Source organism: Phyllostomus discolor, chromosome 4 (assembly GCF_004126475.2).
Source record: "Phyllostomus discolor isolate MPI-MPIP mPhyDis1 chromosome 4, mPhyDis1.pri.v3, whole genome shotgun sequence".
NCBI lineage: Eukaryota > Metazoa > Chordata > Mammalia > Chiroptera > Phyllostomidae > Phyllostomus > Phyllostomus discolor.
Window position 1 is genome coordinate 209,816,050 of NC_040906.2, and position 21,155 is coordinate 209,837,204.

Consider the following 21,155-nt stretch of genomic DNA (forward strand, 5'->3'; position numbering starts at 1 on the left):
ATCATGGACATCTCCCGGCAAGAGTAAGTGCCACGTCCTCTTCCAACCATGTTGTCTGACAAGGTCTGAACGTGGGAAGAGGGAATTCAAGGAATCCATCTTCCTGGAAGAGAGCGTGGCATACAAAGGGGGGAGCGGTAGTTTTTCTGGGGATTGCTTTTAATAATTTCCTTGCTAATATTAATCATGGTCTTACTTTGTACCCTGATTCCCATAAGAACAGGCCATGAGAAGAAAAAGTCTCGAAGTGAGTCAACGATTAACTTTGAGGGAAATTCTGAAGGGACAACTAGTTCTCCCTAGAATATTGAATCATGCCCAGATTGTTTTAAACAAGGTGTCTATAAACCTGAGTAAGAAATTATCCCCGATTAATCCCATAAAAGAATTCATGAATCAGTTACAATAGGTTGAATTATTGGTGGACTTTCCCACGCCTGTTCCTTACCCATAGATACAAAGAGTCTTTCTAGAAAACAAGAAAAAAACTATATAGACCTCTACCCACAGCCCAGAGATACCCCTGGGTAGCATTTTGGATTAATGGCAAATTATGGTATCCCCCAAAAGGAGCTAATAGTCTCCAGAGGGTTCCAGATCCCCCATTGCCTTATACAGGAGCATATAATGAGGGTGGCATTTGAATTGTCAATAAGGATGGAGTCCGAGTGCCTTATAATAGTCTAAATTTCATGGAAAGGCTAGCTCGAGGCAGACCTCCCTGGTGTTTATTAACTAAGGAACAAAAAGGGTTTACTGTAGCTGGATTTCCTGTTTATCTCTCCTTACATGTTTGTTTTGGTGATTAAAAGGTGGTGGGATTGTTAGACACCTGTATCTCAGGTTTATTGATTTGCATAATTCCAATGAAGTTGTATAAAATAATTGCTTGATCAGAGAATAAAATCCCCTCTAATGAAATAGCCCCTGAATGTCTAAAAGTTGTTGGAGTAACAGCCCCGCCTTTACCTTGAATAGGAGTATATATCAAATAGAATTAGACAGGCAAAGAAATAAGAAAAGCTGGTTAACTATTATAAATTAAGCATGTAGAAACAGTTACCAGGGAGTCAGAGTCCATGGTACATAGAGAAATATTTTAGACAGAAAAGGTAAATAGGTAAGTTAGACATCACAAAGGCCTTATAATAAATTTCCTATAACCTCTATTCAATTTAGCGTATCCTTTTGCCCCATGACAAATTCTGAGAATTTTAATAAATAGTAAGATATTCAAACTCTGTACGTACAGCTATTTCTAATTGTCTGATTTATAGCTCTCCTGGTTAAAATAATCTTTGTTTAATATAATTGAATCTATGGGAATTTTTGTATTTTTCCGGGTTACCTTTGTATTGATTTTTTTCTGCTTCACCTAATCGCAAATGTTAATCACTGCTAAAAATGAAAGTATAAAAACCTGCTTGTACTTGCAATGAACGGAACAGAGCATCACTGTCCTCTGAGGCGTCTTGTCGTCTGTCTCCCATCGCCAATGCCTTCCCCACCTTTCAGGAAACCCTGGACCTAGCTGCGGCCGTACCATGGCAAGTAAGCATTATTATTTTGTTGTTGTTCTGTCAGCCTTTTTGGTCTATTTCTGCAGGGCTTGGTATAATTTAGTAGTGCCAGGAGTTATTTTCTTCCATTGTACACTTACATCGGTGTGAAAAACTATTTCTGAGGCCAGCTGCTTGGACTTAGAGAGTCAGGAATGTCCTTTATCGGCTCCTGGCTCTTTTCACACTGTGAGGACTCGCTTCTGCTCCTGCATCTGGCAGCTGGGCTCCATTGCCCAGCTCCAGCTCTGGAGTCTGGCTGTGGGGTTCTGGTTACAGATCTGGGTTCTGTCTCCTGGGTCTGTGGCCTGGAGTTAAATCTGTCTTTGGCTGTGTGTCTGGGATCTGGAGTATTTCTGGGTGTAGCTCTGTGTCCTCGATTCGTGTGGGGGGTCCATGTGCTGCTCTGGCTCTTACCTCTGATGTGTGAAATCTGGTGCCCAGTGTTTGTCATCAGTCTCTGGTTGGTGTCTGGGGTCTGGTATTCAGGGTCCATGGTCTGGCCTGGGTCGTGGGAACAGTTTTGGGATTGGGGCAGGGTTCTGGGGTTCAGCTTTTGGTTGTAGGTCTGCTCTGGGGCCCTGGTTTTGGAGTCCAGGGCCTGCGTCAGGTTCTGAGTCTGTCTGTGGCATCTGGTGTCTGTGAAGTGATGGTCACTGGCTCCAATTCAATGCCAGCAGGAGTTCCAGAGCTGGGGTGTGGGGAAGAAGGAACTCTTTTTAGTGCGAATACTTCTGTTTTGGTACTAATGGCTGTGAGTGCAGCATGGCTGTTAGGAAGCTCAGTGTTGTTCCAGGTGAATCATGTTGTTCCAGGTGAATCATGAAGCAGCAGCTCTGTGGGTCAGCCCAATGCCGCTGCTGCTTAGTTGTGAAGCATCTTGGCTGTGAGGGGGTCCTGGAGTGAGGCAGCCCTGGGGCAAGTTCCCCCTCAGGCTGTGCTGGTCAGCACTTCTCTGCCCATTCAGTTCAGGTCCAGTCATCTCCTCTCTGCTCGGCTGCATTTGCACACAAAGAAGTGCACTTTGGAAAAAGGGGCCCCTCTGAGTGAGGAGATCCGGTGGGTGAGTAGAGAAAAGGCCTCTTGTGGTGTTTCCACAACAGTCCAGGTTATTTATTGTTCTTAAATTATGCCATGATTTCCTCTTGTACTGTTTCATTACCCAAACTGAGAATCCTGTTTATTTTTGTTGAATCTTACTTAAATTATAAAGAAAAATGAAAATTAAATCAAAACCCTACCCAAACAGGTGATATCTGCTATTGTTTTAAGTATATACCCTTCCAGACATCTCTCCTTGCCTAGTTCCATGTTTCTACTTTCCAGGATTTGATTTATTTTTCTGGGCTTGTGATATCGATACAAAACATGTCAATTTTCAACTGTTTCCCCCTAATGTGTGGATTTATCACTACATTTTCCCACAGGTTTTTGATGTATTATTATTATTATTATTATTATTATTTAGTTCCTATTATTTTTAACTCCAATTGTGATTTATTTTGATTGTTATTTAGAAGTGTAAGTGTATTTCATAACTCCTAAATGTAAGAACTGTCTTGTTAACATTTTTAAAGAATAGATATTACTAATGTGTGATTTTATTTTATTTTTGAAAGATTGTATTTATTTATTTTTAGAGAGAGGGGACGGGAGAGAGAAAGAGAGAGAGAGAAACATAACGGTGTGTGGTTGCCTGGCAAACGCCCCCCGCTGGGGACCTGCCTGCAACCCAGGCAGGTGCCCTGACTGAGAATGGAACCTGTGACCCTTTGGTTCTCAGACCAGTGTGCAATCCACTGAGCTACACCAGCCAGGCTCTTGTTAACTTTTATGACTGGTTTCTTGGTTAATTACAATGAAAGCAGGAAATGGACTTTATGTAACTTCAATCCATTGAACTTTAAACTTGCTTCACGACACTCCGGCCCATGTAAAAAAAAGTTCCAAGCGTGCATCTCTGCCGCCATCTCGTGGTCATCTTGGGAATAACATCTCAGGGCAGGTCAGCAGGAAAAGCTGTGCATAGTCGGTTATCTGTGATTGTTGAATGCAGTTTGCTGCTCATGGTGTTTCTGAAAAAATTTTTTTTTTAGATTTTATTTATTTATTTTTAGAGAGGGAAGGGAGGGGGGAGAGAGAGAGAGAGAGAGAGAGAGAGAGAGAGAGAGAGAGAAACATCAGTGTGCGGTTGCTGGGGGTTATGGCCTGCAACCCAGGAATGTACCCTGGCTGGGAATCGAACCTGGGACACTTTGGTTCCCAGCCCGCGCTCAATCCACTCAGCTATGCCAGCCAGGGCTTGTTTCTGAAATTTTTTAACGTGACTTCATGTTTCTGAAAGAGGTATGCTCTATTACTGATGAAAGAGGTTTGTTAAATCTATTACGATTATAAATATTTGTCTGTCTCTGTTCTATATAATTTAAGTTTATAACATTAAATACATGGTGAATATCGATCTTCCTGGTAAATTAAACCTATTAATATGAAGTGCTGTTCATCTCTAGTCATGCTTTTTACCTTGAAGTCCACTGCACGTTATTATGTAATTTTCATGTGGTTTATGTTTGCATAATAGAGGGTGGGGCAAAAGTAGGTTTGCAGTTGTGCGGATGAGAAAAAGTTTATTGTTGTCTTATTATTTAATAATTATGATATTTTCCATTTGAACAACTGTAAAGCTCCTTTTGCACCATTCTGTGTATCTGTTCCCATTCTTTCACTCTGTTTTCACCCTATATTTTAGGTAATTCATAGTTTAGCCCAGTTTATGTCTTGTCCTTTTATTTGCTGAACTTTTTCAGAGTATTCTTTAATTTTATTAGGTATATGTTATTCATGTATTTCTTCATTAAACTGCATGTCCACAAGTATACCTAATTCCTGGCTGTTTTTGTGTAAATGGACCACTAAACATCAGACCTACAGGTGAGGGGTGGGGTCTGTCTAAGGTCAAAGTTGGGACTGGGCTGGAGGTGAGAGGGGGCCACAGGTGGGGTGGGGCTGGGTGGGAGGTGTATTTAGGCTGGCAAGCGTGAGGGGCGGGCAGTTCTGGTGGAGAGAGGAACTACGCGAATTGGTGTTGAGGCGCTGCCGGCGCCAGTCTCCGCGGTCACGAGGTGACTCTCACAGGCTAATATGATGCAAACAACGCGGTCCAGGGGCAGGAGGTGAGCTGTGTCGGGGCTATGAGGTGAGGAGGGTGGCGGACAGATGCAGCCACCCTGTGGGGAGCAGGAAAGGGGGCCAGACTGTTTCTGGGGTACATGTCTCGGGTCCCAATTTAACTGATCACTTCCTGTGGGACCACATTTCTATATTTATCTAGATATTTCTGTTATAGATAACTGTGGTACATGGATGTACAAAGAGAGCCATTGTGAACCCCCAAACAAGACAATATTTTTCATTTGTTCAAGTTTCTGTTACTGTGTACCAATTTCCAATTGCATTCATACAGATCCTGTACATTGTTGTTAAGTTTAGTACCAGGATTTTTTTTAACCTGTTTTGTTGCTATTGAGCTTTTTAAAAAAATTATATCTTTAATTTACTATTTCTACATATTTATTTTAGCATGTTATTTCCCTATCATTGTACTAAATTCTGTCTATGATACTTTTCCATTGATTCTCGAGTTATGAGGGTAAACTTGCTCTCATGCAATAATGATTGTTACATGGTTGTAGCTGTAGGTGACCTAGAAATAGTTAAAGTTGAAAGAAAACAGGAAGAAATGAGGTAATGTGAAGAGCTAGGAAAATTCTCTTTGTTAGTCATACATATATTAATGACTAAATAAAATAGTAACATCCTTCTTAGCATTTTAAATGCGTTTAGGGCCTGGGAGCATGGTGTTCTAGAAATCAGAAGTATTTTGTTACAGGAAATGTTCCCCCCGGGGAAGGTAATCTGAGGAACACAGAATGTAGCAAATGTCCACATTTTCAAAGGAAAAAACTTGAGATGGTAAAATCTGGAATCTAACAGAGTAAGACTCTTTGTTCTAAGTGACACTATGAATCAGTTATTAAAGTGATGTATGAGCAATGGAAAGAAGCAGGGATCCTCCGAGGACTACTGTGTTTAATCACAGTGGGATCTGGTCTCCTAACTGGACAGATCTTCCTTTGCCTCCTGACCTATAGCCTAGGACACTTCTCCCCAATATTTGCAGGATGGCTGGCATTTTTTGTTCTTTAAGTTTCAGCTTCAGGCTTCCTGTTCCTAGAAAGGCAGCCTTTGAGATCTAGGATGCAAAGGGACATGCTGTTTGTGTTCTAATGGAGTCTTCATGATACAGAGTAGGGTTTCTCATTCTCAGCACTATGGACTTTTGGGTCAGAGAATGCATCCTCCTGGGGCATTGTCCTCTGCATTGCAGGTGCTCATTAGCATCCAGTACCTCTGTTCACTGTCAACACCTTCACTTCTCTACCCCTCAGGACAATCTAACAGGCTCAGTACTTTGCCTAAGTCCCCTTGGGGCAAAAATCACCTTTGGTAGAGAAACAGTTTGAAGCTTTGATCATTTTTGAAACCAGGAAGAGCTGGCTCTGGTATGCAGTATTTTTATTATTTTTCTATGTAAATTATTTTCCACTCTGACTGTGATTTATTTGGGGAAGGTATTTAGAAGTATATTTTTAAACATACAAGTATAGGGACTTTCTAGTTACCTTGTGACTGGTTTCCAGGTTAATGGCAAAGAGAGGAGTAAACATAGTTTGTAAGACATTTGTTGAAACCTGCTTTATAGCTAAATATAGTCATTTTTTAAAATATAGTCAGTTTTTAAAAAGTTCCAAATGTGCTTGAAAGAATTTTTAATTTACTTTTTTGCTGATTACTTAGACAATGAGAAAACATTTATTCAAAATTGTATCCCAAAAGTTAAAAAGAACTGCTATCATTTCATGTGTACACAATTGCAGATTTGTCGACGTGCACGTTTCTGTCCACTTTCTCTGGATTTCATTTACTATTTTAGCTTATAAGTGTAGGCACAAAACTTGTATATTTTCAGCTTTTATTTCTGATAATGTTTCTTTGAAGGGTGAAGATGCTTTTCATAACTTTTAGTACGTAGTATGTGTATCCCATTCAGTTTATTTTGTAATTCAAATTGTTTTATTTTTGAGGTTATTTATAAGTATATTACATAACTACCAAGTATAAGGACTTTGCAGGCACTCACTTGTAGTGAGTTCTGGCTGAAGTGCAGTAGGAGCACTTAGGAAACTTATTGTATATGATTTCAATGCTGTGATGCTTGTTGAAACTGGCTTTATATTGGCTTGGCTAAAAGATAAAAACTTTTGGGAAGATGGAATAATGAAGATGCCCCAAAGTTGGCAGAATTGTGGGAGAAGATGGTGAATATGTTGTTCAATGAAATTATTGGTGAAAATGAAAAACGTCTCGTTGTGTCTTTACCTAAAAACCGAATGAACCTTTTGGCCAAGCAAATAGTACAGTGTGCATCTCTGCTGCCATCGCGTGGGCCTTTTAGGAATGACAAGTTAGTAGCTGGTCAGCAGGAAAAGTGGTTGACTGTAGGAGAATATCAAGGAATGTTGATTGCAATGTCATTGAGACGTGCATTTAGTAAGTTTTAAAGATCAGGACTTAGTAGTTACCTTTTGTTCCCGATTTCTATATTATCAGCAATGACAGAAAGAAACATACTGTATATAATTTCAGTCCTTTGGAATGTCTTAAAACTTAGCCTTAGCACGGGATGGTCCCTTTGAAAAATGTCCCAAGTGTGGCTCTCTGCTGCCATCTCGTGTGTAACTTGGGAATAACAGCTTCGTGCAGGCCAGCAGGAAAAGTCATTGGCGATAGTGAATTATCTACCGAGGGTTCGTGGAATATTATTTACGAAGTGTCTTTCATTACATTTAAATGATAGGACTTTCTAGTTACCTTCTCTTTCTGACTTCTACATTAGCAGCCATGAGGCGACACATGTGTTTTTTATAATTTCAGTCTTTTGAAGTTGGTTGAAAACTGATGGAAGGTACAATATGGTCATTTCTGAAGTGTTCTGAGTGTGCAACCTGCTGCCATCTCGTGGGCATTCTTGCAAATGACACCTTCGTGCAGGTTGGCAGGAAAAGTGATTGATTCCAGTGGAATATCAACGACTGTTGATTGCAATGTCGTTTAGAAGTGTATTTTCTAACGTTTATTTATTTTTAAGAGATTTTTAAAAGATTTTATTTATTCATTTTTAGAGAGGGAAGGGAGGGAGAGAGAGAGAGAGAGAGAGAGAAAGAAACATCAATGTGCAGTTGCTGGGGGCTGTGGCCTGCAACCCAGGCATGTGCCCTGACTGGGAATCGAACCTGCGATGCTTTGGTTCGCAGCCCATGCTCAATCCACTGAGCTACGCCAGACAAGGCGTATTTCCTAACCTTTAAATGTAAGAATATATTAGTGACCCTTTGTTCCTGATTTTTACATTAACAACAATGAGAGTAACAGTTATAGTCTATATAATTTGTGATCTTTGTAATTTGTTTGATCTTGCTTTATGGCTCATTATGGTCACTTAGCAAAATGTCCTAAGTGTGGCTCTCTTCTCCTCTCAAGTGCATCTTGGGAAGAACACCTTAGTGCAGGCCAGCAGGAAAGGCTGTGAGCTGTGCTGAATGATCTATGAATGTTGAATGGAATGGTAGTTAGTCATGGATGTTATTACTTTCATATAAACGGACTTTGCAGTTCATTTTCCCTTCTCTCCCCCACGTACAACAGCGGAGTCTTTATGTCAGGTAACGAGGTGCTTCTTGTTGGCCAGACCTGTGTTCATGTTTCAGCTGTGTCCACATCTGTGTGGTCCAGTGTCCTGTGTGTGTTGACATCCTGTCAGCATCGATGTCCCTCCTGTGTCTACATCCTCGCCACACTAATGTGCCAGCCTCGCTGAAATCATGACTGTGTCTAGGTCCCCTCTGCCTGATGTCCTGGCCGTGCTGCTGTCCTGCCTGTGTTTGTGTCCCTTTCACATCACTGTCCTGTCTGGGTCAATGAAGAGGTCGTGCTGCTCTGTGGCCTGCATTTCAATGTCCCACATCTGCATTGATGTCCCTGCTGTGCTGCTGCCCCACCTGCATAGATTTCCTGGTTGTGCCACTTTCCTATCTTTATCGATGTCCCAGTTCCCTTGGTGTCCCTGTCGTACTTTCTGAGTCAATCAATGCCTTGACCAAGTCAATATGTGAGCTGCGCTGCTGTCCTTTCTGTGTAGATGTCTAGGCCTTGTCAATGTCCTGTCGGTGTCGGTGTCCTGGCTGTTACTTTGTCCTCCTGCATCAGTTCACCTGCTTGTTGATGTCCTAACTGCACTGATGTTTCAAACGTGACTGTATCCCAGCCACCTGATACACCGGCAGCATTGAGGTCCTGACTGTGTCATTGTCTCACCTGTGTGGCCATGAGTTGCCTCCTGGTTGTGGCTTCACGGTCACCTGACTTGCACTCGTGGGCTCCACTGTACTCCACCGGCTGCAGGCTGAAGAGGATGGTCCACAGTGAACTGGACAGGGACACTCAGTCCTTTGACCCCCTGTGGGCAATGAGCTGGTCACTCCCTCAGGCTGTGTCTGCTGCTGTTGCCACAAGATTTAACATTTTAAGCAAAGTAACCTATTCTCAACTGAATGATTACGTGGATGAAATTTGGAAGAGTTTATTAATTTAGCTTGTGTCCTGTAGTTTGTGGGATTGTCTAACAAAAAGTAACATCCCACGAATGCTGCACTTTTCACAAATCACCTGTCAATCACCCACTTTACTGCCATAAGACCCTGTTTCCCCATACTCCCCAAGGTCCTATATACCTGATATCACCTCATTGTCTGGTAGTCATTTGTACTCATGCATGGATTAAATGTTGAATATCTTGTATTGATCTGATTATGTTATTTTAATTATTATCCCACAGGTATTAGAGCCAACAGGGTTGGTGGAAAACAATCCCTTTTTAATTCCCCACAGGTTTTTAAAAAATATATTTTATTGATTATGCTATTACAGTCGTCCCATTTCTCCCCCTTCACTTCCCTCCACCCTGCACACCCCCTCCCACCCACATTTCCCCCCTTTATTTCATGTCCATGTGTCATAAGTTCTTTAGCACATTTCCCATACTGCTCTTGCCCTCCCCCTGTCTTTTTTCTACTTCTGCCACCTATGCTACTTATTCTCTGTACCTTTTCCGCCTCTCCTCCTCCTCTTCCACTCCCCTGTTGCTAACCCTCCATGTGATCTTCATTTCTGTGGTTCTATTCCTGTTCTAGTTGTTTGCTTAGTTGTAGTTTTTGTTTTAGGTGTGGTTGTTAATGATTGTGAGTTTGCCATCTTTTTACTGTTCATATCTTTTATCTTCTTTTTCTTAGATAAGTCCCTTTAACATTTCATATAATAGGGGCTTGGTGATGATGAACCCCTTTAACTTGACCTTATCTGAGAAGCACTTTATCTGCCCTTCCATTCTAAATGAAAGCTTTGCTGGATAGAGCAATCTTGGATGTAGATCCTTGCCTTTCATGACCTGGAATACTTCTTTCTAGCCCCTTCTTGCCTGCAAGGTCTCTTTTGAGAAATCAGCTGAGAGTCTGCTGGGAACTCCTTTGGAGGTGACTGTCACCTTATCTCTTGCTGCTTCTAGGGTTCTCTCCTTCAGTTTAATCTTGGGTAATGAAATTATGATGTGCCCTGGTGTGATCCTCCTTGGGTCCAACTTCTTTGGGACTCTCTGAGCTTCCTGGACTTTGTTGCTCTTCTTTTTCTCCTTTTGGTACCCCTATAATTCAGATGTTGGAACCTTTCAAGATGTCCTGGAGGTTCCTAAGCCTCTCCTCATATTTTTGAATTCTTGTTCCTTCATTCTTTTCTGTTTGGTTGTTTCTTTCTTCCTTCTGGTCCACTCCATTGATCTGAGACCCAGTTTCCTTCTCATCACTATTGGTTCCCTGTGCATTTTCCTTCATTTCACTAGCATAGCCTTCATTTTTTCATCTAATTTGTGACCAAAATCAACCAATTCTGTGAGCATCCTGATCACCAGTGCTTTGAACTGTGCATCTGATAGGTTGGTTGCTTAGAAGTATTGGCTCTGGAGCTTTGGTCTGTTCTTCCGTTTGAGCCACTTTTTTGTTTGTTTGTTTGTTTGTTTGTTTGTTTTTTGTCTTGTCGCGCCTGTTACGTATGAGGGATGGTGCCTTAGGTGCTCATCTGGGCGGGGAAACCCAATTGCTGGGGTGTGATGCTATATGTGGGGGCGAGGTCCGAGAGGGAACAATTGCATTTGCTCTGCTCTCTGTCAGACTTCAGTCCCTTCTGCCACTTCCCACAAGCAAACTGGGCCCTTCTGGTGCTGGTTCCCAGGTGGGTGGGCTTGTGTACGTTCTAGGACCCTGTGGGTCTCTGCAACAAACTCTCCTGTGAGGCTGGCAGTCTCTCACAACAAGTCAACCCCAACAAGTGTTTCCAATCGGTGCTTTCAGGCTTTATTTCCAGGTCCTGGGGCCCTGGGTTGCGTGGTCTGTCTCGCTCCCTGTTTTCATCTGGCTTATCTGTGCGGGGATGTGTGACCAAGGTCAGCCAGTGGCCTTGCGAGCCTCAGTGGGTCTGCCCGTGGCCACCCCGTGCCGGGGTCTGCTAGCCTGTGCCTGTGCACCCAGGACCTCCAAGCACCACTTTCTCTTGCCGCAACCCCTCTCCACAGGCCTTGGACTCTGCTTCTCTTACCGGTCAGGATGAATGGTTGTCAGACTTCCGTACAGTTCAATTTTCTGTGAGATCAGATTGATTTTTTGTTTCTAAATTTTTGTTGTCCTTAATTTTGGTTGTGTGAGGAGGCACAGTGTGTCTACCTATGCCTCCATCTTGGCCAGAATAATTCCCCACAGTTTTGAAAAGCCAGCAGTGTGGAATGAATGGTGAGACAGCGCTAACTCCTGAAGCTGTTGCAGCTGAGAGATCATGGACATCTGCCATGCAAGGTCAGCATCCTTTTTGTTCACTCAGTGTTTTGGCCTATTGTTGCTGGATTTGGTAAAATTTTGAAGTTTGCATTTGGAGAGACAAAGGTTTTATCATACTGAAACACAGGTTGTTTACAGTGTGAAGATCTGGTTCAGCTGCTGCCTCTGGCCTCTGGCAACGGGGGCCCGGCATCTGGCTCCAACTCCAAATTCTGGCCATGGCATCCTGGTTACAGATCTGCGTCCTGTGTCCAGGGCCTGTGCCTCAGAGTCAAAATGTATTGGGTTGTGTGTCTGCAGTCTTGCGCCTCTTAGGATGTGGCATTGTGTCCTGGGTTTGCCTGCAAGGTCCACGTGCAGATGAAGATTTAGGTTGTGGTGTATGGAAGCTGGCATTATAAGGGTCCAATGTCAATCCCCGGCATCTGGTGTTTGGCCCTTGGACCACATGGTCTGGGTCGGGTGGGCACAGGGCTTTGTTCCCGGAGTCCTGGTTTTGGTTTGGGTGAACTGCAGGGTCCAGGTTTTGGAGTCAAAGGTCTGTGTCCAAGTCCTGAATTTGGCTCTGGTGTCTGGTGTCTGCCCACAGATGATCATTGTTGTCAAATTCAATGCCAATATGAGTCCCCAAGTGTATGGAGTTTAGGCAGATTAGTAAAAAAGTGAGGAAAATGCCTTGGCAAATGGAATGGGAAAAGTGAGTTTGAGAGCTAAATAAGGCCATTGGCCTTATTTAGGTGTACAGCCTGGTAATGAGTCTGAGGATCCAACTTCCCTGACCAAGGGCATTGGAGAGCAAATGGTTTACAAGTTTCAGTCCACACAGGGGAAGACCCACCTCAGTCCTAACCCTTCTCTGGTGACTCTTCTGAAGGAGAAGTTCACCAGAGAAGGACCCTGACCACTCTGTGTGCTCGCTTTGTTGCATCAGCACATCGAAGGGCACCCCTGGAAAGCTGAGTATTCTGTGCAGACGACTCTTCCAAGACCTCCTCTAAAGTCCTCAACGTTAGAAAACAGCTAAAACCCCAAAGACAGAGCACCCAGCATGCACTGTTCGTTGAGCACATATGAGCCTTCCCTGCTCTTCTTTGCTGCCTGTCTTCACTGTGCTCCTCCTTATCTCCTCATCCCTGTGAGACCTGCAGCCAGGGAGCAGTGGGCAGCAGAAGCTCGTCCCGGGTCACCCCTGATTCTGTCTCCAAGGACCTTCTTTGCATCTGACTTTTCTGTTTCCCCAGATGCAGTGCCACCTACGCTCACTCTTGTTGCTGTGATTTCACCTCTTCTCTCTGAAGCCCTTTCTTTGTTTCACTGTCCTTACTTTTAATATACAAACTCAAAATTCCCTAGGTTTGTGTTATGAAATTTTTACTGCACAAAGTCAAGTGTCTACATGTATGACACCTTGCCAGGGCAAACCTTCCTTGGAGTAAAAGTCCAGTAACTTCTCAGTGACAGAATAAGGAAATTTTGTGTATTCATTTACTTGGGGATGGACATTTGAATACTTCCTACCTTTTGGTTGTTGTTAACAGTGCTGTTAAGAATAATCATGTATAAGTTTGTTATAGCATCTGCCTTCAAATTCTCAGGTATGTGTTTCAAAGTGGAGTTATTGAACACAGTAGGGTAATTTTTTTGAGGAAATGTCAAATCATTTTATAAAAGGTTTGCAATAGTTTTTTTATAACTCTTTTTTTATATAAATTTATTTATTTTTAGAGAGGGAAGGGAGGGAGGGAGGGAGGGAGAGAGAGAGAGAGAGAGAGAGAGAGAAACATCAATGTGTGGTTGCTGGGGGTTATGGCCTGCAACCCAGGAATGTACCCTGGCTGGGAATCGAACCTAGGACACTTTGGTTCCCAGCCCGCGCTCAATCCACTGAGCTACGCCAGCCAGGGCTTGGTTTACAATAGTTTACATTTACAATAGAAGTGGTCAGTCATTCTAATTTTTGTTTGTAATCATAAACATTTCTCAGTTTTGCTTTCTCATTATAGCCTTTGTAGTGTCTGGGAAGGGGCATTGTGCTGTGATGTAGCCATGGGACATCTTCTCTGGTATTTTTTTTTTACCACTTCTATGAATGTCTTCTCGTTAGAAGGGACTATTCAAGTTTTTAAAAATATAGATGCCTGCTTGGGTGGTGTGGTTCAGTGGATTGTGCACTGGCCTGTAAACCAAAGGGATCTCCGGTTTGATTCCCAGTCAAGGGTATATGCCTGGGTTGCAGGGCAGGTTCCTAGTAGGGGACGTGTGAGAGGCAACCACCCACTGATGTTTCTCTCCCTCTCTTTCTCCCTCCCTCCCCCTCTCTAAAAGTAAAGAAATAAAATGTTTAAAATAATATAGGTGTCTCTTCATTGATGAGTCATAAAGTTCTTTGTTGTGAAAGAAAGAGTCTTACTGAAAGTATAATGTGCAAGCACTTTCTTCAATTCCGTGCGTGGTCTTCTTACTCTGAGAATAGCTTCTCCTGCTACCCAGAATATTTTAATCAAGAGGATATCACGTTTACTGGTTTACTTTAATCAGCTTTGCTTTGAAAGGGTGTGCCTTGATATGCCAGCAGCAGCCTCATGCATTTCAGTCTTATGTGTGTCATCACTGCATTATTTAATTTGCTTGATTTAATAATACTTGTTTCACAGAAACCTGCTTTATTGTTTTAGACATGAGATGATGACCTTTCAAGGGCTCACACATTTAAGTAGGAGGACACAGTGTTCTCTGTGGTTTGATGTCCAGAGTCAGGGACAGGCTTCGGGCACCCGGTCTGGTGTCTGGTGCATGGCATGGTTCAGGGTTAGGATTACGGGTTGGGGTTGTGGTGGATGCCATGACTTGTCTTTAACCTCATTCGAAACCATCATGTTAGACTGTATTGTGACAGGTGTCCTATGGGTGTGTGATAAAAAAATCTCACCACAAGTGGTGAGTGTATGGTTGGCCATTTCCGCAGTGAGTATGCATGAACATAAGCATCATTTTCAGTCCCTTTGGCTTAGTCACTTCAAAGAAGGTACAAGGGCAACTGTAAGGCAAGAAAAGGCCTGTGGTGTGTATGGAGACGATGCTGTGACTGATGAAGTGTGTCAGAAGTGGACTGCGAAGTTTCATGCTGGAGATTCCTCCTCCCACAGGCAGGCAGACCAGGTGCAGTGGAGAGCCCTCAACAGCAGACGTTCACTGAGGACAGAGCACGTCATGGCAGGTGGGAGACAGGCAACACGTTCAAAGTGTCCTAACCAGGCTTTGAAAACCATTTGCACCAGCTTGGTTATGTTAGTTGCTTTGCCATTTGGGCTCCACAGGCGTTAAGTGGGATGGTGGGGACCCTTCATGAGTGAATTTCCACAAGTGGTTCTCCACTGAAACATAAGGAAAATGTTTCATTTCCATGAAGATTGTGTGTGGCGGGGGTTGGGGGAGATGAGTCTTTGCTGTTTGAGAACAACCTGGAATGGGAGAGATTGTGGGCAAACCAAGGAACCACCACTCGCCCCTCCCAAGGGTGGTCGTCATCCAAAGGAAGTGATGATGTCCTTGTGGTGAATTCTGGAGGGTGTTCTTCAGTAGGAGCTCCTTTCAGAAAGCCAGCAGGTTACTGGTGACAGGTACTGCTCCCCATCAGACCAACTGAAAGCTCCGCCTCAGGGGAAGAGTCCAGGGAATTTGTCAGCAGAAGATACGGAAGGTTAGGATGAGGTGACAGAGCACATTTCTCTTTGGTGACCAGGAAAAACGCTTCCAGCCTGGCTGTGCAGTCCTGATTGCTCCACAGTGCTCAGGAGACCTTGCTCCTCCCCACAGCCATTTAGTTCATTTCTCTGAATGTTTCTTTGTGGAGAGAAATTTCCATTCCCTGGAAGAGTGCAGAAGACACCTGGAAGAGTTCTCTGCTCCAAAAGAGAACAATGTTGTGGGACGATGGAATGGTGAAATGGCATGAAGGGGGCAGAGGGCAGAGGAATAAGACGGTGATGGCATTGTGCATTGGTTTGTGGGGAGACAATGAAAGGTGTGATTGCCATTGCATCTCAGGGTAAAAAGCAAGGGAACTTTTCAGCCAGGCCAGCAGTAGGATATGCGTTGCATCAGTCGGTGTCTGCTGCCATCTCGTGGCCATTTTGGGGAATGTCACCTTATTGCAGGTCCGCAGGAAAAGTGGTGGGTATACTGTATCATCTAGAAATGTGGAATCCAACATTATTTCGATGTGCATTTCATCACTTTTAAAAATAAGGACTTTTTGGTAACATTTTGTTACTGATTTCTAGATTAACCGAAATTAGTACCAACAATCAGCTTTACATAATTTCAATGTTTTGAAGTTTGTTGAAACTTGCTTTACAGTACACTATGATCACTGAAAAAATGTTCCCAGTGCGCCTCTCTTCTGCCATCTGGTGTTCACGTTGGGAAAACACTTTGGTGCAGACCAGAAGGAAACGTTGGGTGTAGTGGATCATCCCTAAATGCTGAATCCAATTTTGCTGCTGCATGTTAAGTTTATTATTTTTAAGATTTTATTTATTATTGTTAGAGAGGGGCTAGGGGAGGGAGAAAGAAAGGGAGAGAAACATCGATGTGTCGATGTGTGTAAGAGATACATCGATTGGTTGTCTCTCACACACTCCAAACTGAGAATCTGGCCCCCAACCCAGCCATGAGCCCTGACTGGGAATCCAATCATGACCGTTCGGTTCTCAAGCTGGGCCTCAGTCTGCTGACCCACACCAGCCAGGGCTCATGTGAAGTTTTTATATCTCTACAGGGTTTTTTGGGGGGTAAACAAAGCTACAGGTTTGATCCCTGGTCAAGCCACGTGCAAGACAAGCAATGGCTCTGACTGCTGTGGCTCAGTGGGCTGGGTGTCTGACTGCAAACCAAAAGGTGACCAGTTGCATTCCCAGTCAGAGCACATGCCTGGGTTTGAGGCAGGAGACAGTCAGGAGGAAACTCTGGAGGTGCTCCAGGGACAAGATAAAGGACATTGGTACAGGACAGAGACCCTGTTCTGAGACCAGTTGTTCCTGCTTTCTGGGAAAGTGCTGAATCATGATGAATCATAACTGCATCTGTGCAGAAGACGCTACATGACCCCTGCCTCATTATAATAGCATTATAATAAACCAGCATTGTGGGACCCCCTTCCCTCATAGTCAATTAGGGAAGATCATGGGAGACCACATGTACAGTAGGTTTACACTAATATAACTACATGGGCAATAAAACCCAGCCAAAACTAGCCAAGAAATATCGCCCTGTAAGCATAGAATCCCTGCAGCCCCTGAGATCAATCTCTGCTCCAAGTCAGCTCCCATGTTCTGTGGAGTGTGCTATCGCTTAATAAATCTGCTCTCTGTCTGTCTGCTACAAACTCTCTGTGTTCAATTCTTTGTTTGTGATCACCAAGAACGTAGTTACCTGTGCCCACCTTACCTGCGCCCACCTGTGACAAGTTGTGGGCCAGGTCGCCAGTTGGGAGTGCATGAGAGGCAAATGATAGATCTTCCAAACAAAAAATAAATCAATAAATTAAAAAAACTAAATAAAACAAAACACAATTTCCATATGGATCTGTATGTATTAGTGGACCCTGTATTCTTTCCCATCAATCTGTCTATTTACAGGGCATTAATCCACTATTATAAGTATCTTCCTAATACAATACACCTTTTAATTCTTCCTTACTTTAACAGGTAAACTAAAATTGAGCTTCTTTTACTTTAAAATATTTTGCTGAGCCCTGGGCAATGTGCTCAATTGGTTGGAGCTTTGTCCTGCTATGTAGGATAGATAGCACACTGAGGCAAGGAGGAGGAGGAGGGAGACAAGTCTCACCCAGTGACTCAGTCGTCCTGGGACTGATCTGATAATAGTGCCAGGTGTTCAGAACATCACAAGAAACACCATGGTGGCACAGGAAGAGGGAGCCCTTGAGATTCTAGGTATCGTTTCCACTGTCTGGGAAAAAAGCTTTTGAAACTGTGTGTTAATTCCAAGGTCTGGTTGGTGGGTGGGAGGGGGTCCACAGAGCCCAGAGAAAAAGCCCAGAAAACAGCTTTGGTTACTTGCCTACCTCTGGTCACCATCTGTTTTATGAGGGAGTCCCTAATGTTTACAAAAAGAGCCTGTAAATAACTTTGGGTGACTGCCCCAACTTTAACTGGCTTCTGTCACATATCTGTTTCACAACAAGAAGGACAAATGGGGTCTGGAGTGAGATAAGGATTCAGGCGAACAGACCCCCACACATACCTAAGTTTGGGTAGTCACATCCCCTGTGGAAGCTGGCACCACCTTTACCCACCAATCGATATGTAAATTCTTCCCCTGCTCCCCATCCTGCCAACTACATAAGTCCTCAGGACCAAGGACCAAAGGCTCTTGACACTCTTGACCTTGCCTGTTGATGCCCTTACCTTGCCCTGCCCGGAATCTACACCTTTCACGCCACCTTGGCAAGGCCCGTTGTCTTCCATGAGAACGTATCACTAGTAAACCCTGCTTGCTCACTAGTAGACTGGCTGATCTGTAATTCTTTACTGTGTCGGCAAGAAGAACTGAGTTTCTCCCATAACAATCCCATGAACCAAAAGGTCGTAGTTTGAGCTCTAGTCAGGGCACATGCCTAAGTTGCAGGTTCATTCCCCAGTGGGGACACGTACGAGAGGCAACCCTTTGATGTTTCTCTCTCATATCGATGTTTCTCTCCCTGTCTCTCTCCCTCCCTTCCCTTCTCTCTGAAAGCAATAAGTATGTCCTCAGGTGAGGATTAAAACATTTTTTGCTGATATTTTAATCTAATCACATTACATTTATAGGTAACTAAGAAATGTAGATCATTATATATTTTTCTATCTAGAATATGCTGTTGCTTCTCTGTTGTTCAAGTATCTTTTCAAACAAAAGGTTTTATTTATTTTTAGAGAAAGGGGATGGGAGGTAGAAAGAGAGAGAGAAAGATCAATCAGTTGAGTCTCACACGCCCCCAACTGGAGAGTGAACCGTCAACCCAGGCATGTGTCCTGACTAGAAATTGAACTGGTGACCTTTAGATCTGCGGCATGGTGCCCAAACCACTGAGCTACCCCAGTAGGTGTTGTTCAGGTGTCTTTTATTGGGTAGCATGTTATGAATTGGTTCATACTGATCTTACACATTCTTGTTAAGTTCATTCCCAGGCATTTCACCAGTTTTGTTGCTATTGGGTGTTTTTAAAAATTATATCTTTAACTTTCTCTTTTGTATATAAAGGATATTTAATTATGCATGCAATTTGCCCTACACATTACTTAATTCTATTATTTGTAATAATGTAAAAATGGATTCTAATGACTTTCAAGGTAAGTAAGCTATCATGTAATAATAATTACCACATTATTTTAGTTATGTATAACAGAAAAGTAGCTAAAGCTTGGCAGAAAACATGAAGAAAGAAGATAATCTGAAGGGTTAGAAAAATTATTTTTGTTAGTTGTAAGTTTATTAGTGACTAAACAAATTAGTAAAAGCATTCTTAGCATTTTAAATGTTATGGCATAGATGCATGGTGTTCTAGTACTTAGAAATCAGAAGTATCAGCCCTGCCTGGCATAGCTCAGTGGATTGAGTGCGGGCTGCGAACCAAAGTGTCACAGGTTTGATTCCCAGTCAGGGCACATGCCTGGGTTGCAGGCCATGATCCCCAGCAACCGCACATTGATGTTTCTCTCTCTATCTATCTCCCACCCTTCCCTCTCTAAAAATAAATAAATAAAGTTTAAAAAAATAAAAAAAAGAAAAAGAAATCAGAAGTATCTTATAGGTGAAATTGTGCCCCTTGTAGGTAATCTAAGGAATTTATAATATAGCAAATGTCCACATTTTCAAAAGGTAAATTTTAGATGGTGAATTCTGGGGCCTAAAAGACTAAGATTATTGATTCTAGTTGCATTATAGGAGAGCTATTGAAGAGTGATGTATGGGCAATGAGAAGAAGCAGTGACCCTCAGATGTCTGCCATGGTGTATCACAGTGTGGTTCTGTCTCCTAAGGTATCAGACCATTTTTGCTTCCTGACGTTTTGAGGGTGTCTTTTCAGCCTAGGACACTCGCCAATCTTTGCAAGATGGTGAACTTTTGTGGGTGTTGTTGTTGTTCTTTAGGTCTCAGTTTGTGTCCTGTCTGTGAAAAGAGAGAGTCATTGTTTCAGATCTAGGGAGCTAAGTGATGTGCGGTTTCCATCCTCCTGGACTCTTCACTGAGTTCCATGCAGAGCAGGCCTTCTCATTCTCAGCACTGCTAAGCAGGATAGACAGCAAACCAAGGTGGGGAGGGGGAGGGGGACACATTTCACCCAGTAATTCAGCAGTCCTAAGTGGGGTCAGGTAAGGTTTTCAGAGGTTCCAAGGTCATGAGAGACCAGGATGAGCGCACCAGCAGCTGGAGGGGAGCCTTTGAAATTCTATGTACCATTTACCATTTTCTCTATTGGGAAAGGAAGTCTTTGAAACTGTGTGTTAATCCCAAGGTCGGGAGAAGGGCTGGGAGAAGGGCTGCAGAGGGGAAGCCTGGAGGCTCGCTGCAAACATGAAAGCCCTGAAACCCCAGCAGGTGGGGCACTCAGACCAGCTGGGGGCAAGCTTGCAGGTTCCTGTCAAGTGCATGTCACAAAGAAACCTGCTACCGCACTTTCACTGTACCTATTGTCCCTTGCCTGAACCCATTCTTTCAGGCAGGACAAGAACTGAGGAGGGGAAGTCCCCTGACTCCCCCAACTTGGGTCTTCCCAGTAGCAGCACTGATGACCTTTTGGGCCAATAATTCTTTCTCCTGTTTTTTTTCCACTGCATTGTAGGTGCTTGTTAGCATGCATTACCTCTATTCACTGCTGGCCAGTAACACCCTCCCTCACCTCCTCCCTCATGACAATCTGAAATGTGTCCCTCCTTTACCTAATGTCCCCCTGGGGGCAAAATCACTTGTGCTTGAGAACCACTGACCTTGACCGTTTGTGGAACCTCAGTGACCTGGCTTTGGTATGCAGTATTTTTATTATCACCCAGTTTAAGTTAACTTTTAACTGTAATTGTGATTTATTTTGGGGGGTTATTTAGAAGTGTATTATATAACATACAAATACAAAGATTTTCTAGTACCGTCTGTTTCTGATTTCTAGATTATTATCAATGAGCAAGTAATATACACTATATAATTTCATTGAATTGGAATTTGTTGGAACTTGCTTGTAGGTTCCCATAAATAGCACAATATGGTTAATTTTTTGATTTGTGTTATTTTATTTTTGCTCTTTGTAGTCCAAAATAATAACCATGGACATTTAGAGTTGTCATTGGTGGGCACAGGTAACCAGGTTGTTGGTGATCATGGACAGAGTTGAACTGAACACACAGAGTTTATAGGAGACAGAGAAAGCAGATTTAGTTAGCGATAATACACTCCACAGAACCTGGGAGTGGGCTAACTCTGAGCAGAGGTTGACCTCAGAGGCCAGAGGGATTCTGTTCTTATAGGGCAGATATTTCCTGGCTAGTTTGGGTGGGGTTTTATTGCATATGTACAAATAGTTGTATTACTTTAAAGCTAT

The 21,155-nt window shown here is 43.1% G+C and overlaps 1 long non-coding RNA gene across 1 annotated transcript; it reads left to right on the plus strand.

Annotated features, from left to right (window-relative positions):
• Positions 1–1,559: 1,559 nt before the first annotated feature.
• LOC118500392 lies at positions 1,560–12,866 on the plus strand. Its single transcript, XR_004902960.1, has 3 exons — positions 1,560–1,650; positions 5,529–5,531; positions 12,856–12,866. It is a non-coding gene; the product is annotated as an uncharacterized LOC118500392 (long non-coding RNA).
• Positions 12,867–21,155: the final 8,289 nt, after the last annotated feature.